Here is a 22,483-nt window from a genome sequence, read left to right on the forward strand (position 1 = left end):
ATACAAGGGTAAAAGAGGGATGCAGACAAGGAAGGTTTTGAGTAAGTTAAACCTACTGGCGACAAAGAACGTACAGAGAGCAGGGCCAGGCAGCTGAAGCATTCTTTTATTCACAAATCAATGGAAGCTATTCAAGCCAATATGGTTTGATTTCGCAGATATTAACTGCAGCTAAAGTGATGCAAATACGTCAGCAAAAGGAGAGCAAGATAAACATGAGAAACCCACACTCGTTAAAAAGGGAGATGAGAACAGAGACTGACATTTAAAGATCAGATTAAAAGGATAGGAAAAACGAGAGAAAAGTAAGACAATGTGAGTATGAGATCCTTCGACAGAAGGGAGGTGAAGGGGACAGATCCAACAATCCCCCTGCTTATTTGACTCCGAGACAAGAGAGAAGATAGCCGATCACGGGCCGTCAGTAACACAAACACAGCCCGGGCACTTCATAAATATTTGTTGAGTAACTAAATGTGCATGAAAAATGCCTTCCTTTCTGGATGTGAAGATAAACTGAGATTTTATATGGTACCGTATTAACAAGTTTTTGTCTTCAGGAGAATGCTTAAAACCATGGACAGTATTATTTTTGTTTTGTGTGGGTGTATGTGTTTGTTTTTCAGACGAGGTCTTGCTCTGTCACCCAGGCTGGAGGGTAGTGGTATGATCACAGCTCACTGCAGACTTGACTTCCCCAGGCTTGGGTTATCCTCCTACCTCAGTCTCCTGAGTAGCTGGGACTATAATGCGTGCCACCATACCCAGTTTATTATTATTATTATTATCATTATTTTGCGTTTTTTGTAGAGACAGTGTTTCACCATGTTGCCCATGATGGTCTTGAACTCCTGGGCTTAGGAAATCTGCCCACCTTGGCCTCCCAAAGTGCTGCGATTACAGGTGTGAGCTACTGCGCCTGGCCCATGGACAGTTTTAATGATGATTTTAAAACAGCTATTCATTTGGATAAATTTCCATGAGCCTCATCTTGTACCCCTGACACAGGTGCCATCATAGATTCAATTAGAGGGTCACGGTACAGTAGTTGGAGCACTAGACTGAGACTCAAGAGACTAAGGTTCCAAAATTGGCTTTGCTGCTAAGTGTGTGATGCTGGGCCAGCCACTTAACCTTTCCGAGTTTCTGTTTTCTCTGGGGTAACAGGAGTGGCTTGGACCAGGTAACTCTCAGGCCTCTCTCATGATCCTACATGTGCAATGAAGTACATTACCATATTAATCAGCTATTTCGCCCTGTCTGTATCCTGCCTTGTATGCCCAGTGTTGAATGGCAGATAAAAGTTCTTTTTTTTTCTCTCCTCATTTTGCCTGCTAGTGGCTTGTCAACAGTAGTTTCTATAATCAATTCTGGAAATGTTTACCCATCTGTATTATCTGAAGGCTGTTATTTACTGTTCTTGGTATTTTTTTTTTTTCCCGGGGGGTGTAGTAATTTCGATGTGCCTCCCACAGGAGACCACAGCAAACAACAAGGATACATTTTCACAATACTCAGCATGAAGGGACACTGTTTTGCTGATGTCCCTGACACAGTTTGAATTCATCGTAATGGTATATTTGAAGTGGTTTCCTGTGTTTTTGTGTGTGTGTGCGCCTGTAAAGACTAAATTAAAGCTCCAGTGCATATGAGTCCTACTGTGTGCTGTTACTCTTAACTAGAATTAGTTTTTTCTCTTTTCTGTGAAAACACAAATAATTGTGCAGGCCAATTAAACCTTTTGATAGAAATGAATAGCCTAGTTTTTAAAAGAGTTAAAGAGGCCTAAGACATCACTTACAGCACTTTTTGGTATCATAATATTACATTTGAGCTCTCTGTGGCACTCTTAGATGAAGCATGAACTATGGAAAGATCATGAAGAGGCATGAGGGGTCCCTGATTTTAGTCCCTGCCACTAACTTATCCTGGCATGGTGTTTAATCTCCCAACTACCCGATTATAAAGTTAGCAGATTGGACTAGATGACTGCTAAGGTCTCTTGCAGGTCTAATAGTCTATAAAATGCCCAGCTAGCTATGAGACTGTTGTATTTAGCTATGTCACCTTCTACGATGAAAATTTTCTTCCCTGCTGGGAAGTTATCAAAATTCGCTTTTTAGAATGTTATGCCAACACATAAATTGACCTCACTGCATTTGTTACCTCATTAAAAAAGTAATAATCCATGAAAAAGTACAAGGTGTGAGGGTGATTTATGTAAACAGAATAATACCTTACCTTAAACACACCAGAACGTACTGCAGAGCACATAGGAGTAGCTCATGAATCCCAGCACTCCCAGATGAGGACAGGGAGGCCTGATATCTAAATTCCATGCATGAGATTCCATAAGTCTATGGAAAAAATACTAGGTATACCCTCATCCATTGCTCACTAGCCATGCTTTGAATTTGGGAGCCTTACAATTACATAGCAAAGTTGAGTAGCTTTAAATGTAGAAAGCAGGTCAGTGAGTGGCTTTAATGTGGATTCATCTGTTGGAGAAGATGTGGTCCTGCATTTCACATGGCCAGCAAAGGGCAAAGAGGGGACAATCACTCAGAAATGTGTATGTTGGGGGAAAGAACCCCATAAGAAACCTACCAGAAAATGGGCATCATCCCTCATATTTGCAAAGCCTTTCACAACTTTACTAAACACTTGAATGCTCTGGGCATAGTGAACCATAAGAAACAGAGGGTTTATAACCCACAGGGTTTAATAAATGCATGGCTATTATAGACAACTGGATCATCCGGCTTTTACCATTGGTAGCAAGAAAAAAAAAAGAGGGGCTTTTTAGTCATACTCCCTCCTACCATTTAAAAACAAATCTATACATAATATAGATAACAAAACTATATTTATGAAGAAGCGCTTATTGATGGGCCAACCACCTGAAATGTATTACCTCATTTAACAACCTCAAAATAATCCAATGTGGTTGATGCTGTTTTCATCCTGGGTAGGAGATGAGAGCTGAGTGAGTTAAGCCACTGGCCCTGTGGCAAGGAAGTCAGATCACCACTATTCTGGATCAATTTGTCAAGTTTCAAGTGTTTACCTTGAATACAAAAACAACCTGAGAGGCAGCTGGCAACGAATACTTCTTCACAGTTTGGGCATGAGTCCTGACTAACGTGTACTAAATTACCAAGCATATCTTTAAATAAATGTGTACCACAGCAACTCTAATTCAAACAACAATCTTTAATGTAATAATTACACTGGCTGTGACACGAGCTCAGCCGAGAGTGTATTTTTATTTTAACAAGGCTGAGTAAGTACATGAGTGTGGGCTGAGCTTTTTGCTCGATAGTCAATACTTGAAAGCTGGCTCCAACCTTTAATTTAAGCATTCGCTTGTAGCACCAACAGGGCTACAGGGTTTCTAGTATCAAAGACACAATCCTCCGTCCTTTCATGGCCCTACTTCTGTAAGCAGCATGATTGAACCGCGGCACCACAGAAACTTGTTTTCCCTCCTTCTGGCAGCGTTAAGCCAAAACACTACTGCCCCATTCATCTTAGCGACATCATAATGAAGTCCCTGAATCAATTTATATCAAGCAAAGTGCAGAAATCCATTGAAGACTCGTGGCGGATGCCTTTCATACATCTCTCAACACCATACAAGAGGCAGAGCGGCCGCACAGAAACCCAAATCATACCGCAGAAGAGACCTTTGCCGCATCCAAAAAGCTTTTTTATCTCTTGAAAGAATTAAGGGAAAGGAAGACACTGAGAATATCTGATTGTTTCTCGTGTTTCTTCACGTGCCTTAAAAATATCTGGCAGCCTCCCTCCGTGGCCTCCCGGCACCTTCAGTAGAAAGAACAACTCCCGTAGAATGAGGGTGAGAGCCTGTCATAGTTCAGACCCCACCGGTCTCCTCTACATGCCTTGTCTCCTGCAGTCCCCGACTTGCCTTGCTCGCTGTCTAGCTTTCAAGGATTTTCACAAACTACCATTTGTTGGCAATAACCTTCCTTTGCTTCAAAGCTCAGCTAAGCCTTCACTTCTTCCAAAAAGCTGTTCCTAACCCCTCAGTCTGATTTGTGCTCCTCCTCTGTGCTCCTATCATCTCCTGCATTCCTCTGCTCTAGCATTTACACTATGTCATGATTTTATTTCCACCTTGGGCCCTCCCTGGCCTGTGAGCTCCTTGAAGGCAGGGACCACTTCTTTTCATCTTTCTGGTTCCAGCACTTTTTATAGTGCCTGGCACACATCAGATGCTCAATCCATTTCTATGTGTATTTTGTCTACTTCCATTCTACTGCAGTGTTCAGAAAAAGCCCCTAACCTCAATTTGCATGATGACCTAATCTCGGAATCTGGAACAATGCGAGTTTCTGAGACTCCAGTGGTGCTGGGGCTGTTGGGTCAGAACAGAGCAGGGTTAGCCCAGCCCTGCGAGTCTGGCAGACTCAGCCCCCAATTGGAGCTATGTGCTAGCCCTGTGATCCTAGACAGGTTGCTCTGCGTCTCTGAGTCTCCGCTTCCTCCTCTGTAAAAAGGAGGATGAAAGGCTAATGTAAGTATTAAATGTGGTAATCCATTTCATGGTGCTTGGCACACAGGAAGCGCTTTATAAATGATAGGCTTAGAACATATATTACTGGTTACAAATAGCAGGGCTTGGAAAATGCAGAATTAGAAGCCTCTTATGTTATATGATGAGAAATTTCATGCAAGTTCTTCTTCCATCAGCCCCCATCTGACCAGACCACATAACTCATATGCTTGGGCACTGGCAAAGGCCCCTGTTAAAATGCAATGTGTACCGGCTAAGACTGGATGAACTCATTACCCTAACTTCAAACTTGAATGCGTGATGTGTACCATTTACCACGTGTACAAGAGGATGAGAGGATGGGGATGTTAATAACAACACTTCTTCAGTGCCTGCCATATGCTAAGTGCTTGTCACATGTGAGACACTGCATTAAGTACCTTCCACGTGTTACTTCCTTCTTCCCAAAAATCCCTATGAGGTAGATGTTATTATCATCTTTATTTGATAGATGATAAAACTGAGGTTTAGTGAGGTTACATGACTTGCCCAAGATCCATCAGCTAATCCGTGGCATTTCTGGGACTTAAGCCTTATATTTGGAAAAATTTCCAGATCCATGCTTGCTCTTATGCCTATGCCAACTTTCTGAGAGTCTTTCTTATTTCTGTATCTTGTGTCACCCGGAAGAGCCAGGAGAGAACGGGACAGAAGATCAAACTACTGAGTCAGGGGCAGGAGAAGAGGAGGAGGTCTGGAGATTGTACTACTCGATTTTTTACGTGGTGATTAGGCAACTCTGCCCTCAGCTAAACCAGAAGGCCACCGAGAGCCCGAAGAGAGGAGATGATAAAGTTTGAAAACATAACTCCGTTTGTCTAATGCCAGCCTTAACCTAGGGCCAGAACCTTCAGCAAAGAGCTAGAATGTACACAGACAGCATTAAGTCTTAGAATACCTTCCTATTCCTATAGCAACGTCACCACATCTTCTGATTCACTTTTTCCTTCCCATTTGACTAGCAGGTCATTCAAAAGCCAATGGTTATAAAGCAAGAGAACAATCCTGTAAAGGTTGATACTTGGCCTTCATGATACGGAGTTACAGCTTTGTACATGTACCTGAAGTATAAATGCCTTCAGTTTCCCTACTGTAAGGTCGTAGGTCCAGTTTACCTCTGTGAAGTGGTGGTACAAAGGAACTGAGAATAAACAAAATGTTTAGTAAATGACAGAGTGAAAAATTCCAAAGTCGAGTCTAGAGAATATTTTCAGTACTGAGAGTATATTATTTACAAAAAAAAAATTACTGGAATCCTCCTGCCCTTTGGTAAGCTTTTTATTGAAGTGCAACATGCAAACAGAAACAGACACAAATGATAAATGTAAGCTTTATGAATTTTCACAGGCAATACTCCCAGATCAAGAAAAAAAAATGTCCCTTTGGTTTTTTAAAATAGTTTTCCATGCCTGGGTCAAAATCACCGAATAATGCAAAACTTAGCTTACAAAATTTATGTTTAAAGTTCAGTTAGCCAGGAAATGCTAAAAGTTTAATAAAATACAATGCCTAAACATGAGCCATTTTATTTTACTTCAAAGAGAGTAATTATCTTACACTTGTATTTCCCAAATTGGAAAGTTAGAAGTTTTGTTTTCTTTTTAACCACGAATGGGCATGTAGTTATTTCTCTCACCCTTTAAACGGCCAGGGTTTCCTCAGCTGCACCTTCCCAACACCCTCTCCAAGAATAGAGCATGGCTTGCCTTGCTTTCCTTCCTCTTCACTCCCATCCTTCCCCCACATCACCACTGTGAGTTGTTCTGAAACGGGGCCATCTCATTCTCCTCAGCCCTCCTAATTTTGGGTAGATCCACAGAAGACAGGAGGTGCTTTTTCTCATGGGCAGCGTGGCTGTGGGCCATTGCACAACCTCTGTTTATACAGTGAGTATGCTTCAGCCTATCCCTTTAACTGGCTAATAAAACTATGCTGGGAGCAACGTATCCCAATATTCTGAGACTGATTTGGCTCTGGGGGCACCAACTTCTCTCTTAGTTATAACAGTCAGAAGCCAGACCCTGGAAATGCAGAATGTGCCAAAACACATTTGCTCCCACTCAATGGACAGCCTTTTGATAGGAAACCAAATGGAATGCAAGACCTGAATGCCCCCTATTTGATAATAACAAAGAGGCAGATGGCCCAGCCACAAAGGGCAATGTGAATGTCTATATGTTAGATGCCAACAAAGTGATTATAAAATTAAGGACAAGTATTTGGGCATTGCTTTCTAACTGCATGTTATTTTTCACAAGAAATTTCAGGGAAGGTTGGGCTTTCACATATTTAATTAGTATAATGGAACTGATTCTGCCAAGTGTATCTGTTAGTCGAGGGCTTAGACTCCTTGTCACACTCAGGTGCTGACAGCTATCTGGGCAGAACTCTTCCCCCTTGGAGAAGGTCTGAGGGGGAGTGAATGGTGTATGTGTTAAGGTGCCCATCACTTGCATGGTCGCAGGCCTGCAAGGGCTTTCCATCTCTACACACAGTGATAAAATTCTCCAAGGTGCCTACATTCATGACAAAAGTTTCACATCTTTCAGGAGCTGGGATAGCTCTGGAAGTGGTACTAATTGTATAAAAGCTTTTTCCTCCACACCAGCCCAAACTAAAAAGAAAAACAGCCATCATTTACTAGTACTATTTTTGCTAATATAGGTTGCAGATGATTAAAGATAAACTGTAAAGCCTCTGTAAACCACAAATTTTATGCCCAGATCTTTGCTATATTAATAAAAAAAAAAAAAAACCAAAATCTCTGAAAATAGAATATCACAAAAGATTCTGGTCTTCCACTGTTATGAAAGATGAAGACATTATAAAGAAAATGAGGATTACAAAATTTGCTCTTGAATTCATGTTTGAAAGTGCTTTCTTTAATATAATTTATAGCTCATCTGATAAATCTGTCTGAATTTAAAGCCCCTTCTATTGCTACCTTGTGGTTTGTCATACAATTTTCAGACTATGTCTCCTACAGTAAATTGTAGAGCAAGAGCTCTCAAACTTTTTGGTCTCTGTATACTTTTATGCTTCTAAAAACTGCAAAGAGGCCTGGTGTGGTGGCTCACGCCTGTAATCCCAGTACTTTGGGAGTCTGAGACAGGCGGATCACCTGAGGTCAGGAGTTCGAGACCAGCCTGGCCAACATGGTGAAACCCTGTCTCTACTAAAAATACAAAAATTAGCTGGGTGTGGTGGTGCGTGTCTGTAATGTCAGCTACTCGGGAGGCTGAGGCAGGAGAATCACTTGAACCTGGGAGGTGGAGGTTGCAGCAAGCCGAGATCGCGCCACTGTTCTCCAGCCTGGGTGACAGAGTGAGACTCTGTTTCCAAAAAAAAAAAAAAAAAGCTGCAAACAGCTTTTGTTTTTGTAGGTTATACATCAGTCATTGCCATATTAGAAGTTAAAACTGGGAACATTTACACAATTTACTTATAATTCAACTTAAAATAATAGTAATAAACACATTGCATATTAACATATAAAAATAAGTATATTTTATAAGACAAAAAGTTAGCATGAAGAATACCATTATTTTACATTTTTGCGAATCTTTTTATATCTGGCTATTAAAAGAAGACAAGTAGATTCTCATAGCTGCTTCTGCATTCAATCTGTTGTGTTATGCTCTTATGGTTGATGTATGTGAAGAAAATCTGGCCTCACAAAGATATGTAGCTAGAAAAAGGGGAGGTATTATAATAGCCTTTTCAGATAATTTTGGATATTCTTCTGTGGTACTACACTAAAACTCAACAAGTGGTAGTTTCTTAAAGATTAGTTAGAATATGGAACCTGAAGCCATATCACTGACTTTTTGTACTTTGTTAAATTAAAATACACCGGTATATTTTGCACTTTGAGTGGATCATTTACCTACATATATTTTTATAATATCATCCGTGGGTCACTTGGAAACTACTGGTTCACTGGGTTTTGTATATCTTCCAGATTTTGGCACATTTCATTATTAGATGTGGTTATATCAAGGAATTATGTTGATTAATATCACTACCCATACCATCAGAAAAGTTTTTAAGTATTGGGAAGCTGTCAGATTCCTGGGGTTGGATACAAGTTTTCCAAAATTCAGATTTTTGCCTGAATGTATGGGCAGTAAATACTGTGAACTGTTTTTCAGGAGATAACAGACTCAAAGTTCATTTTTGAGAAAATATATGAAACATATCCACATCTGAATAATTATAGTCCGTTATTCTATTAAGTGGCATTCCATTCAAAAAACAGCTAGTTCAGCTCTTAACTCAAACAATGACACAAGTACTTTTCCCTGGAGACAAACATCGTACTTAGTAGTATAAAGCAGAAGTGCTTTATGCAAACTTCCAATTTTGTCATAAATAACATTAAAAAGGTATGGACTCGAGGGTCAAAATTTAATAAAGTTAATAAATTTTTCTGCTTCATCAAGCACATTCTTAAATGAAACTTTTTTTTTTTTTTTGAGACAGAGTCTAGCTCTGTTGCCCAGGCTGGAGTTAAGTGGCACAATCTCGGCTCACTGCAAGCTCCACCTCCCAGGTTCAAGCCATTCTCCTGCCTCAGCCTCCTGAGTAGCTGGGACTACAGGCGCCCACCACCACGCCCAGCTAATTTTTTGTATTTTCAGTAGGGATGGGGTTTCACCATGTTAGCCAAGATGGTCTCGATCTCCTGACCTTGTGATCGATCCGCCTGCCTCGGCCTCCCAAAGTGCTGGGATTACAGGTGTGTGCCACCGCGCCCGTTTTTTTTTTTGTTTTTTGTTTTTTAACAGCAACTGCACAGTAATGAAGAATACCATGACTGCTGGTACAGCTTGGCATTACTGTCCTGCTTCCTGCTAAGGTGCCAGCAGTTTTACCCACCAATGCTTTGCACCATTAATACAAATGGTCACCGTAGTAAAAAGGGGAAACAATGCCTCAGTATTGTTATGGAACTGGTTTTTATCTCTTGGAGCTTCTGAGAGGGCCTTGGGGCCCCGCAGGGGGTCCCTGGATCACACATTGAAGACCACTACTGTAGAGGATATTATCTATAAATCCAAACGCTCTCTAATCTGCTAAATGCTTATGTCCTTGTGGGGTTCACGTAAAGAAGATTTAAAAGGTTTATTTCTGTCTCCACTCTCCTGCCCTTCCTGCTTAAAAAAAAAATTCCATTGTGGTAGTTCATCATAAACTGTGTGTATAGAACAAAGAAATTACAGTACTGTTGATTTCATCAGCATTTTCTCCTAACAAAGAAAACTAGCTATTCTAACATGCTATTGAGAAAACTATTGAACTACCATGAGTTATAGGAAATATGACATGCTCAGTCCCCCCTCCATCTCACCTAAGTCCCAACTCTCTCCCAAACCTTTCACTTTGGGGGTATTTTGGATGAGCTCTTAGTAGTGTCCTCAGAAATAATTGGTTGTCCTAATTCAGCCCCATGCAAATTAATGCTCCCCTAAAGAGGCCTTATTATAATTTTCAACCCTTGATGTCTACATAATCCCCTATAGTTCTTTAACTTCTTGCTTTCTAACTTCTGTTTACCGATGCACTACTTTTGTCAGCTCAGTATAGCATCAATTAGTAACACAGTTGTGTTTATTAGGTCTCCCTAGAGCCTTGAGAAAGCTGCTTTGTATTTATTAATGACTACACAGAGCACTACTATTTTTCAATAGCACTTAAAAATGAGTAAATTACTGAAGATGAACTATAAAAGAACTTTAAATTTCAAAGGCAAGCAAAAAAAAAGCACATTATTTAAAACCACTCATAATACTTGCATGGTTAATTTTATTTTCAATGTAATATCAAGAGAGAGGGAAGAAAGTCAAACCCAGACTCTTCTTCCTGTTCTACTTTTGGCATTTTGGAGTACACATGATTCGAGTTAGAGAACTGAAGCACAGATCTGGTGATTAATTAAGAGCTGGTTTAACAGGTCTAAATTTCATTATCTCACACACCTGTTAAGTAATGCACACCTGATTCAGCAGACATCCACCCACAAGGTTAATCTCAAAAAATTAAGCAATCAACAGGAAAGAAAAAAGAGGCATACTGCACTAACTTAGGTCCAGTTTTATGTTCTCAAGCATAATTCCAATCCACCAATTTGAAATGTATCCACTTTGTTTTCTCTTATTTTGTGAATAATTCCCTGTACTACATTAGGTGAAGTTAGAGTTGCCCACACTGGTATAGAATTCACTACTCAAGGAAACCAGAGAGACCAATCGCTCCTGTGATGAATCTTTCCGAACCAAACTTAAAGTGATGCGAGCAATTATGGCGTTCATTTGCCCTGCTTTTATATTCCTGGTCATTTATGAAATGAAGACGCTGATCTGCAAAAATCACTATGCATTCATGAAAGGAGCTCTGGGAGCTCCCCCTGAGGATCTGGCTATGAGGCAGAAACATACCTCAGTGCACTTCCTTTGTCTTGTGCTCCCTCTTTGATGTGCAAGTCACTGGTGGAGTAAGCTGTGATCGCTTTGATGTTGAACTTCTAGACTTTATTGTTACTAGCATGCCTACAAAGAGAGCTGTCAGTCATTTCTTACATCTGAACAACCATGTTTCTTTACAGCACCTCTTTTACAAGCATCAATCCTTAAATACATGTTTTCACATTCCTGCTGATTACCACACTATCTTTGTTGGGGGAGGGCTGTGCTCAAATATAACTACAGCACCCACATTTTCTGTAAACACCCTGAGGCATCATCAGATGGCTGGTAACCAACCTTCTTCAACAAGAGAAGCCCCAGTGCAAAACATATTTCTAGCAAACGAAAACATTCTGAAAACGCTCGATCCATCTTAACAGTCGAAATGAGTAGTTTAGCCAATATTTCCCCTAAGCAGCCACTGAAATTGCATAGAAACTTCCAAGCCACTTCAAAAGGGATTCTGAACGCAACAGCAGCAGGGGGCTTAGAAAGACTGCCAAAACTCTGAGACATCTTAACTCATCTTAAACAACTTTGTTTCTCTGCAATAGTGGAAACAAAATGCTTCTGTTTTACAGGATTTTGCTTGTGGTAGAAACATGGCTTTTGAAATGGATTTCTATCAAACCAATTGTTTTGTTACACAATATCATTTTCAAAAGTTGCTTGATGTTACGGATGCAACTTAAGAGGAGGATGATTTTTCATAATCTTGTGTCTAGGGCAAACGTGGCTGTGAATGCAATGTAGGTACAATTTCTTAGATATATACAAAATAGGCGGTATGCAAATCTTTAAAGATCTCTGTTGAAAAAGATATGGCTCTAATTTCATTTACCAGCTCCCATCAGATTTTCTTTTCAAACTCCTTTATCGCTTCTGAAACTGCTGAATATTATCAAACCCCACTGGGAAATTCCACACAAGGAAATAAACTTAAGGTGCTTACATCACACCATGCTGGTTTATAATGAACTGCTGTCTTTTTGAATAAATGTTTCAATGAAATCCAAGTTTTTAAAGATGCCAGGTCTCAAATTAGGAAGTTAAATGATATTTTTTCATGCTGGAGCTTAGTTCTGTTTTTCTTTTTTATAAAATAAGATGGCATCACAAGAGATACATTGTTTCTGCTTGCTAATAAACTGCAGACGATACATTGGGAGAGACTCAATTTCTTTGGGTTCCTGGCCTGGAATATTTGGTAAAGAATAAAATTACTGTGGTATGCAATGGTTAAGGCTACTCCATGGTTTCCATTTTTAAACAACTGCCCCCGCCCCTTGGTTTTAAATCAACCATCAAAAATGGAAAAAGCTTTAGGCTACAATTTGATAAATAAGGTATGACTGTAATTTACTAGAACTAAATCTGGGCATATTTATTATTAATATTAATGAAAACTTGCTTGTTCTTAAATTTATTTAAATAGCATAAAGTAATTACCTCTTTCTATCTTAAATTTTCACTTCCAAAAGGAACTGATTAGCTGATCGAAGGACCTATAGCAATTAAGGGTAGAGACAGGGAATAAGGAAAGTAGGAGGCATTTGTTTGCCTCTCCCAAGTCTCAAACAAGAAACTAGACCATGTTTCTGTTTTAATAGAAACACTTTCATAGAACGGTAGAGATGGAAAAGATCTTGGTGACTACCAAGTCCAACCCTTTAACTTTAAAAACAGGGAAAGTGAACAATTGAGGTTTAACCTGACAATTATTGCACCGCAGATCTGGGACAATAACCCATATCTTCATCTTCCCCCACCCTATGTAGGGGGGTTTCCACTACTCAACATTGTTTTGCTACACTGCGGACAGGGTGACTCATGTACAAAGTGAGGGTGTTGGGCTTCAGAGGTTTCTCAACCAGAATTATCTGAGTTCTTTAAAAATGTAGCAATACTTGAGCTCTACACCTTGGGACCAATAAAATCAGAAATCTGTAAGAGCACAGCCTGGGCTTATATATCTTTTAAAAACTCTCTAGATAGATTAATATGCAGACCAGGTTGGGAGCAGATGACCTGTGAGGTCTATTGCAAAATGTTCACCATCAGTTGGGAAAATTTTTTGATTCAGTTCCCTGATGTTGACCCATGAGGCCATAAGCATTTCTAAACCATTATACTGTTTTTACAGTGGCCTAGCTGTTGTTATTATCTGCATTTATCTAGTTCATTGATATGTTTACTTAAGTATTACCTACCTCTCCCACCAGAATGTACACTCACAGAGACCAGAGACTGACATGATCACTGCTGTCCCCTCGGCCGCCAGCATCACATCTGCCACAATAATGAGATACTACACCAGCATTTTCAAAAGAAAAAGGGGGCTGGTGTCGCAGTGTGGAAGCAGGCAGGTAGTCCTTCTCCACACCAGCCAGAGGAAGTCTACTTTCATCTGTCCCACCAGACTAGAATCTAAGCTGCACGAAGGCAGCATTTGGTCTCCCCTGTTTGGATGTCACCTTCAGAGCCTGGACACTGGCAGATACACACCAGATGCTCAGTGCCTGAGAAAGGCCACGTGCTAAACAGGAAGCACTGATCAGCTTCCAGGGCACTGAAACCTTTACTTTGTGGCTGAATAAAGCAACCTTGAAAAGACATCACTGTTTCCACTGAGTTGGCCTTGACTTCTGCAGTAAGACTCCTAGCCTGCTCCTGCTAAGTGGTCACAGTATTGGCAAGACCCAACCCAGGCACACACTGAAGGCTAAAATACATTGTGTCTATGTCACATGCAGAGGCTGGGGCTTCTGGACAAGGCTTTATGCCGAAAAGGAGTACAGTATTTGAAAAGTCTCACAGCAGCCTCCAGCACCAAAACAGCCTCAGGGTTCTCTCCTGTTTGGGCCACTTGGGGTAAGAGATTTGAGGGAACAGTCTGCCCACTTGCTTCTGCATGCTGGTTGATAGCAAGGCCAAAGTTAACAGAAAAATATTTCAAGTGTGTTAATAACAATGCCAGAAATTGCTCACATCTGGCACCTCTTCCATGCTGAAGGGAGTGAACTAAAGAGAAGTGAATGGTTACCTTAATATAATTTACCTTTCTGAGATTCCCTTTCCTCGTGAGTAAGAGGAAAGGGTTAGCCCCGAGCAGTGGTTCGCAAACCTGTCTTATCCTCACAAGAGGATCTTTTACAAAAGAAGATTCCTTGGCCTCCCCTCCTAGGCTTTTGGAAGCAGGATCTGTGCAGGTGTTGCTGGAGAACGGCATTTATTTTTTAAATGCTTCCCAGATGACTGTGAAGATCAATGACATTTGGGAACCACTAGAGGACTGGAGGACTCTGCGGTCCACCTGGCTCTGACAGGCTAGAACAGAGAGCTTCACAAAGTGAGGCCTAAGGACCAGCTGCATCAGAAACATCTGAGATGCTGTGTAAATACACGCCTTCGTGGGCCTCACCCCAGACTGACAGAATCAAACTCTGTGTGAGACCCAGGGATCCGCCTTCTTAAGACTCTCTGGAGTATGGGTTGTACTCTACAGTTTCAGAACCACTGTTTCAGGCAGGATTTTAGAGCTAACTTATGGCTTATGTGGAAGCAAATCATGTTCATCCATAAGTATAGGGTTTGACTTTATCCGGTTACATTAACATTTCATTGCATTGTTTGGCATGTCACAGAAATCTCCTTTGTTTTAAATGGCATGTAGCTTATAGCAAATGCAAATGTGTAAGTCCAGCAGCCATAAAGCAGCCTTCTCTGACTAAGTGTGGCTGCCAACTTCTCAGTGCATTTTTTAAATGCTGATTCATGGCTTAAGACACTTGATTGGGAGGAAGGTGTCTCAGCTCCTATTATAAAAGCACAAAGGTGGTACCTGAATTACCTAGCACACAATAGGCACTTAAGTATTTGCTGAAACAAATTTATTTACTTATTTTCACCCACTGTTCTACAGAAGATTTGAAGTGAGATGAACAAATAAAAAGAAGGAGAAAAAAAACCTTTCCAACAACCGAAAAATGAAAATAACATTCTGTGAAAAAGAGAATACTTCTCATGTGGTGAAAAAAAATCACACTTCTGGGTGGCGCAGTTTGTAAAACGGTTGGCTTCAATAACTGATCTGAAACTTAACCACAAGTCTTCACTTCTGAACCACTGCCTTATTTCTATGATAGAAAGGTTTAAACAGCAGGTTTTCCTTGCTTTTTATTTTTTTTCTTCTTTTTCATGAAACGCTGCAATTTCATCTTTCTAATAGGAACACGTAAGCACTATTATCCTTTACAAGCCTGGTGATTATTTGTCATTATTATTACCCTGGTTATTCTAGCTCAGATCAGCTTTGACTTCTTCAGCAATGCAAAATTCATATAAACGTGCATTCTTATACCTCTGTGTAGCACCAGGAACAAATAACATTTAAGTAAATAGGAAGATCTATATTCATTCCTCAGATTCCGACACAGAAATCAGATTGTTTTACCATTGTTTCACACTTGTTATAACACCAAAATCCAAATCCACAATCCACTTGTATTATCTATTTATCCTAAAAAATATGCAAATGAATGCTTGTCGCTACCTCATGCAGAGTTTCTGACATATCCTCTATCTTATTTTTTAGGCAAACTGTATATACTTAAGTGAACCAAATGATCTAACCATAAATCTTCAGAAACCAAGGGGTTAATAGTTTTTTTCATCCATGTTTAAAATTGTTTTATTACCCCCCAAAAGCTACTGTAGTTTACTTTTTTACTAAATGTTTATCATTTTTGAAAAAGAAAAGCTCTAGATTTAAAAAGGGGAAACGCTGAATTTAGCTCATCAAATGACCTCTTTTTAAAAGATATTCAAGGGTTGGGAAATAGAATGGAGTTTGAAACTTAAAAAAATACGAGGATTACTAAAAATGTCATAACAATTGTTGACTCACAAACCAAATTTCACTTAAATTTAATATTGAGCCGAACAGCAAATAAATCAGCTTTAAGTTAAAAATTTTTTTTCCTTTACTTCCTGCCAAGCAAACTTTTAAAATTCAGTATCTCTTCCACAGTTACATTTCTGATAACCATGAAAAACAACGAGTTAAACTTTTGAATCTGGAATAGAATGTCTCATTCCAATTAAGAAAATAACTACAACCTTTGACCTTCCCACTAGCCTGATGGGAAATTCACTGGCACCATTATGGGTTTAGCCGTCCATGTGCAAGTAACCACTAGAGGGCAGCCTTATCTCATATCTGACATGCGGCAGAAAAATACCTGAAATGCTTCTAGTGTTCCTTTAATTATTTTTGTAGTATCTTTGATTTTCCTGGATACTTAATAATCAACTTCAAATGGAACTAAAAGTATTCCTAAACAGTTCAAAAGTCCACTTTCACAAACAATGATATCACAAAGACTGGTGGTGAGAGGTGCTAGAGATACAGCTAGCTGATGTTATCTTTAAAATTTTAAAACAAAAGTTTTTCATCTTTAAGTCATGGCTGCCTCTTTACTATGTGCTGGGTTAAGTGCCAAGTCAATTATATCACAACTGGCACTTGGGGTCCATCTTTGGCATCAGAATTTCAAGTGGTTCTAGGCAAACTGAAGTGTGTTTGAGGAAGAAACTGACCAAGATTGTGGGAAGGCAGAACCACACTTACAGCAAAAAGGACTGGAGAGGGACAGCAGATATTACGTATTAGAGGGGTGTGTGTGTGTGTGGGCGCGCGTGGGTGTGCGTGTGCGTGTTACAGTACTAGTCTTCAAATGACTTACAGTCTTTCATTTGAAAGATGGATTAAATGTGTTCTGCACAGCCCCAAAGGAAAGGATCAGAATTAAGGGATTAAAAGTACAAAGGAGAGAGTTATGCTTGATATAAGAAGACTTTTCTAATTCAAGATGGAGTAACCTACCTTTAAAGATAGTGAGTTCCCCATCGTTGGAGGTGTTCCAGCATAACCAGATAACTACTTGGCAGAAATATTGTGGGCAGGGTCCAAATCCCAGTGAGACATTCATCTGAGTGACTTTAAAGGTTTCGTCTGAGACTGAAATAATCCTTATCTGCTTTCAGACAAACACACCTTAATCCAGCAGTCATTAAGGCCATTCCCCACTAAGTGAGAAATGAGCTTTTTCAGATCTACTTGAAAACTTTTAGACTTCACGTGATTTTCTAAAAGACAAACGATTTCTCAAGAATAGATCTACAATCATGCCCCTAAGCTGTCATGAAAACAAACAGGACAGCACTCACAAGCATGAGAATTTGTAAGCTTTATACTACACAAAGTCATATTAAAATTAGAAGATGCATTTGTGAATGTTCCCTTTGCCTAAGGATAAGTGGAACATATAGATATATCTCTCAATTCTATCATAATGGCGATTGGTTATACAGGTTAGCTGTACTTCATGGTATTCTGTATTCTTGGGGAAAATAATGCTTATATTTCACTCATATCCTCTTAAAACAAGCAGACTTAATGAAAATCATGGATGAAGAGAGCTAATGATAAGCAAATAAGAATAACCCCATTTGTACCAAACTGATTTTATTAAATAGTAATTTAAAGATATTAGGCTCAGCAAAGCATTACATAATTGGATCTATTTTTTTCCCATATAAATGCCAGAGTTATAATTTCCACTAACTAGAGACAAAGTTATATCCAGGACGTTTTTCACAGCTTCCTCCAGGGGAGGCATGAAGATAGAAATTAGGGTTGTAGTTCTTGTTTCACGTTATCAGATGGAAAAGCTAGGCTATAACGCAACCTCTGTGAGCCTCAGTTTCTTCATCAGTCACTGATGGGACTATCAGTGCCTCTCTATGGAGGATTAAATGATGTAAGAGTGTTTGTAAACCATAAACCACAAAATAAATATAGATTAGCATCATCTCCCTATTTGTTTATGAAATGCCTAGTAAACTTCAGAAGCAGTAACATTTTAAAAAATGAAATAACTGGAAAACCTAGGGAATAATCTTGACATTATTTTTTATACCCACAGGAGCAAAGATTTTTAAAGTTATCGTATTATTTCCTGAAAATATGAGATGAGGGCTAACAAATTTCATTCCAAAAAGAAAATCCAGAAACAAAAGATTTCAGCTGCTTCCTTGCATTTTGCCCATTGGATAGTATAGGCTATTATCCATCTATTTAGACCTCCTATCTCTTGACATAGCACTCTTGACAATTAACAGAAAAATCATGTTCTATCATGTCACACAAAATACTGACGGATAGAAAAAGCTCTGACTACGACTCTCTCAGTTCATGAATCAAAAGGTTGGGATGGAAGGGAGTTACCTTCAGTAGAATAGCTAGATGGGGGAGACAGAACTTGTAAATCATTCCTCAGAGGGTCTGTATGTGGTCTTTGAGATACTATCAAACGTCAATTCACACCTGACTTGTCACTGGTGGATGGCTCCAAAAAAACTGTTTTTTAAGTAGAGAAACATAAAAGTGGTGTAGCTGCTGACTCTGAGTGACTAATTATGGCTTTAAAATTATTAAATATGAAATATATAAAGGCAGCCTTGACTTCTTACTAATAAATGCTGTAAATAGTAAAAATGAATGCAGAAAACATTTCCATGACAGAGTATTCTTAGGAAATTTGTTCCACATAAGGGGTTTTGTTGATCCCTATAATAATTTAAGAGATTTTTAAGAAAACTGAACCCTACGTCTACCTCTGCAAATCTATTCATCCATCCATCCATCCATCCATCCATCTATCCATCCAGTAACTTCTTTTCTCCAGTAAATGGTCATTTATAAATATTATTTTCCTAGGTACCCCAGAGCAAATAACAAAGTGGCTGGGTGCTATTGTAGGTGCTTTGCAATTATCACCTTGCTGATCTCATCCACTTTTATTGGGTTTCACTTGAGTGGGAGGGAAAGATAGGAGAAAAAGGAGACTAATGAGAATTATTAATATATTTACAAGTGTATCTACTACATATTAAAGAGCTAAGGTTTAGATGACATACTGTATATTTTTAAGTGACTATTTCTGTTTAGAAATTACATTATTTCATGACTGGGCAGCATTAAATAAATTATATGGTTCTCAATTCAAATCGTGGGCAAAAGGGTTTACTTGTGCATGCTACTGCTTTGTATCTCAAGTAACGTGATTGAAATATATAAAATCAAGAGGCTGCCCATGAAAATGGTGCTTTTAAAATACTCTCTACTTCATGGAGGGTCCAGGCTTCTCCCTCCTCCCATGGATAAATGGATTCAGAAATCCTCTTTGTCTTTAAAAGAACTGATCCCTTCTTGCCAGATAAGCATTCTGCTCAGTAGTGGCAACCATTTGGGTTTTCTCTTTTCAAGATCCAGCCATCACCTTCTCCCAATCCTTCCCATCACAGGTAACAAAAATGGTACAAAAATCCCAGTGAAGGGATACCAGGCAATGGGTCCTTACAGTGAGATCAGAGATCGAATTCTAGTTTCATTTCGTAGAAAGAAAGGCCAAGTTCTTCAAAACTACAGAATCGTATTTATTAAGAGTTGGACATACTACCAACACATACAGTATTTTCAAAGTGGTGAGGAGTCTTGCATTTGCACATGAATCAGGCCGGACGAAGAATCTATGGGCCAGGAATTCCCTTTAAGCCTCCCTGTGCTCTTATAACTCCATTTACACGAACACAGGCTGAGCACTCATATGAAGCAAAGGGGTATATCATCTACTGAAACTGATGAACGTCTTACATTTCCTTTCAGTACTCCAATGCCGCGTGACATCTGGCCAATGCACTTTTATGATGAGCAGAACAAGTGCTCCCCCGATTATAAATGTTATAGCTGGCTCTCTCCCTTTGCCCAAGAAGCAATCCAAATGGTATTGGAATTTTGTTGTTAATTAAACAAAAGCAAAATTGAAGGATGAGACTAGAGTTACTCAAATGAAGATTTATTACATTTGAGCATGAAACTAAGCCTAAACTTATTTGACAACTAATGCAGAGGAAGGATTTTCTTCTTTGGTGAGTTCAAAGGGCCTGATTTACTGATGTTTAAAAAACATCAGTAAATCAGCCAACAAAGAGAATCTTTCTTTTATGGTGGCTTGTTCTCTCCTCCCTTGTCCACATGCATCCACATACCAAAAAGCTATATTGTAAACAGTATTTCTGTTTTGCACGAAAAATCTAGTTATACAAACTGTCTTACACATGGAACCAATTTAACTATTAAAACTGAGAAGCAATAGGGAAGTATTTAATAAGATTCTAAGCCAGTTTTTTCCTCTAAATCTGATATGGAAACATTTACAACATTCCTCACTTCCCCACAAACTATTTTCTCTTTCAGCTTAAGTTTGCACCAAAGCAAGATAATCCCATTAAAATTCAGGATATTATGATATTGGGAGTGAAATATTCTAATTGTTCAGATGCATTCTCTCTCCCTCTTCCTCTACCTATCTCTCTCTCTCTCTCTCTTTCAGGCAGCTGAGTTTATAGAAAAATTGCATTGCCAGTACTTCTAAGGCACTTTTTTCAAAGCACAATACTATGAAACTATTATTTTATGGCAGACAGAGGTCACTCCAAGTGTGGGGGTAGCGTGTGTGATTCTCATTATTCTATTAGCAAGGGATAGTACGGAACTTCACTTTGTAGAATTACAAAAGCAAAAGCCTATGTACTAGGAAACATCAACTTTAAATCAAAATATTAAAACGTACTTTCCTTTTTTTTGGTGGGTCGTTACTGTTCATTAGGGGAGAAAGCAGTTTAAAATGTCTCAGCCTCTCGCCTTTCCTCCAATCAACACAAATTATATTAGACAAAGTGGATAAAGACTGGCATTGACATCTTCCAAATAGCAAAATCTATTTTATAATTTAAAGACAAAAAATGCTTTAACTGCAGAGGGCATTTAAGACGTTTCACACTTACAGGGCTAATGAAATGCAGGACTAGCATAAAAGTTTTTTCGGGGGGTGGGGGAGAATAGATTTTTTAACATAAGAAGTCGATAAGAAATCTTAATAATTTTTCCTCCCAAATAATTTTAAGTGCTTAAGAGCGTGGATCACGGGAGGTTTCCTCTCTTTTACTTATATGAATTACATATTCTAAAAATGATTAAATCCCATTCCTCTCAAGCCACAGGGGAAAAGAGAAAATTTGCTGTGGGCACATTATATAGAAAGATTTCATCTCAAGCAGCTCATCTTAACGTCCAGTACGTTTCGGCCTGTTAATAATTAATAAAAGAGATGCCACCCAATCTCTAGTGAAGAAAGGCAAAGCTCGGTGATCCGAAAGTAAACCCAGCGCAGATACCGAACTGGTGTCCTTCATTCCAGATTGCAACAAAACCCCAAACTAGCAAACGTTTAACAAGCGCTTGGCACCCGCACGGGTGGCTAGGACCCGCAAGACAGTCTGGGTCTGCACAATTGCTGCGCATTAGGGAAGCCGCGTCCGCCGCAAACAGATGGGGCTCTAAATCCCCAAGCCTGGCGGCCGGGCCTGCGAAGCAGCTCGGGCAGATTATCCACGGCGAGGAACCTGCGGGCGCACAAGCGGGCGGCGGGCGGCGGGCGGCGTGCTGCGGGCTGAGTTTTTCCGGAGCTGTTTGCAACCGTCCCAAGAGCGAGTCTCGGTTTCTCCGGCAGCACGGGCGACTTCCTGCACACCTCCAAACTTTAGCTTTCCCATCAGAAAGTTCCCTGACTTGCCACGGTTTCTCTCCTTCCCACCTGAGAGGACCTAGAGCCAGTCCTCCCTCCAACCAGATCCCCCTCCCCTCCCGCCCCCGGCCGGGCTACGGAGTCCTGATGAGGGCGGAAGGCCGGGCCGCCCGGCAGGATTGGCCGCGACTAACCCGCGCCCGTCGGCCCTCACCACGGTCTAACCTCCCCCCCTGCCCGCGGATCCCGTGGGCTGCCGAGTTCCTCCCCACCTCCATCCACCAGCCAAAGTGTCAAGCGGGGTGCGCCGCGGCTCCCTGGGCCGCCGACAGCGTCTTGGCACGCTCGAGGCGCCCGTCTCGCTCCGGCCCGCGCGCTTTCGGAAGTGGCCGCGGCGGGACACAGCGCGGGACACAGCGCGGACCTGCGGCACTTGCCCGGCCGGCGGCCGCTGAGGCGCTCGGGGACGCAGGGGGAGGGCGCAAGGCCTGGGGCGCTGACCAGTCCCCGGGGATGACATCGCGACAACGCGCACGCACGGCCCTGCCCGGCCGCGGCGCCTCCCCGACCTAGGCCGGAGCTGTCCCGGGTGCGGGCCCTGGGGACCGGCCGCGGGCGTCCCCGGCTTCCTCTGAACTCCGCAGACCCTCCCCTTCCTTTCCGAAGCGCGGCGACTCCCGGCAAACTTTCTTTTGGGAGACCCGCCGGGTGCCAAGCGGACCCAAGAGACTGACAGGAGCCGGAGGGGGCAGCAGAGGGGGATCCACCCCGTGCGCCTTTGCCCCCCAATC

General features: G+C 40.7%; 1 protein-coding gene and 1 long non-coding RNA gene across 6 annotated transcripts in view; one reads left to right on the plus strand and one right to left on the minus strand.

Annotated features, from left to right (window-relative positions):
• The window catches only part of RORA (RAR related orphan receptor A), a 743,703-nt gene that overhangs the window by 81,579 nt on the left and 639,641 nt on the right, over positions 1 to 22,483 (minus strand). The gene's annotated exons all lie outside the window — the stretch shown is intronic.
• LOC103783214 (uncharacterized) overlaps positions 1 to 22,483 on the plus strand; it is a 111,359-nt gene that overhangs the window by 81,347 nt on the left and 7,529 nt on the right. The window lies entirely within an intron of this gene.

This window comes from Pan paniscus, chromosome 16 (assembly GCF_029289425.2).
Source record: "Pan paniscus chromosome 16, NHGRI_mPanPan1-v2.0_pri, whole genome shotgun sequence".
NCBI lineage: Eukaryota > Metazoa > Chordata > Mammalia > Primates > Hominidae > Pan > Pan paniscus.